Raw genomic sequence first — 1,459 nt, 5'->3', positions numbered from 1 at the left:
TTGCATCATGCACCTCAAATATTCCAACGGCGTTATCCCCCCCCCCTCACCACACACCATTAGCGCCCCTTTTCCTTCCAACCTGCCCCTCCTGGCAACAAGACCCCTAATCGAAGACACTGGAAAGAGGCACGGCGTCGAGGCTGAGGCCAGATGGTGTTGTAACCACCCACCCCTTCCTGACGCTCGACGACCCCGCATGTTCTTGAAGGGTCATACTCTCCCAAGCGCGGATAAATTTACAGATAAAAATATTTATACATTTATAAATTATAAATTTATTAAAAGCGTTAAGCATTTCTTTCCTAAGAAAAAAAATACAACGCGCCCGATCTCTTCGATCCTCCCTCTAAAGCAGTTACCCGTGATGGGCGCTGCACTGTCCTGGCGTTCTCCATCGTTCATTTTAAGCTCTTGCGACACGGAGCATCATCAGATCCGATCCATCACAGGATCTGGCCGACACCGAAAGCGCCCCACGTCGTGTTTTATCGCTCATCATCATCAGAAACGGTTTCAATTTGATGCGAGTGTTGCTGGGGCGAGGCACTGAGGGACAGTGACTGGCTGCGCGGCCAACGCTCTTTACATACGTCTAGCCACTGTCTGGCCTTTAGTACATGAGAGCAAGGCTTGTCTGAGCACGAACGCATTGCTAGTTTTGCATGCATGTTTCTTCTTTTGCCTCTTCTTCCTTTTGGTTAACTGATCATAAAACTGTGTGGTTGGAAATGTGAACCGTTTATCCAACATGATACGGGTCTATACTAACGGCCTTTCTGGTAATCCAAGCAAATCCTTTCGCCTTGTAGTATTAGACGTCATTATTTGCAACTACTGGAAATTCTGGTGAATTTAGTTGCGTATTGCCAGCTTTGTTTCATTCTGTGGTGCAGAGTGCTTAGCCATTAATGTGAACTTTATATTAATGAATTTTTGTTTACTTGCCAAGTTCTTTACTTCCAGTCTAGACACACTTGTGCAACGTCCGGCTTATTACTACCAATCTGTCTCCCGTTTTGGCCGGTATTATGCCAGACTGGCCGCGAATTGATTGCGGGCGACGAGGGCCGCGGGCACTCAGGACGGCCCCCACGTGCACCAGTCGCCAAGAATCAGCTGATCGGCGCGGTCACGTGGTCCCCGCCCAACTCGCGCTCCTCCAATCAGGGAGCGCCGTTCCCCTCAGCCTGCAGGCCCCACCGAGGGGATGACAAACGATCCAACAGATCTGCTTGATATGAATTCATAGCATACACCAGCGGATGTTTCCTGCAGCCCGGAAAACATTTAGGGTGACCGAAGAGATACTTATGGGTCAGCTGACGTAACAGATATCGCGAAATGGTTTTGAAACTACCAAATAAATGTCGCGGCAAAATGTGACGTCGTTAACCACGCATTTATAGACGTTAGCAAATTTCTCTCACCCATTCAAAACCCAGTTCTTTGCCACACG

Source organism: Penaeus monodon, chromosome 23 (genome assembly GCF_015228065.2).
Source record: "Penaeus monodon isolate SGIC_2016 chromosome 23, NSTDA_Pmon_1, whole genome shotgun sequence".
Lineage (NCBI taxonomy): Eukaryota > Metazoa > Arthropoda > Malacostraca > Decapoda > Penaeidae > Penaeus > Penaeus monodon.
This window is presented reverse-complemented; position numbering follows the sequence as displayed.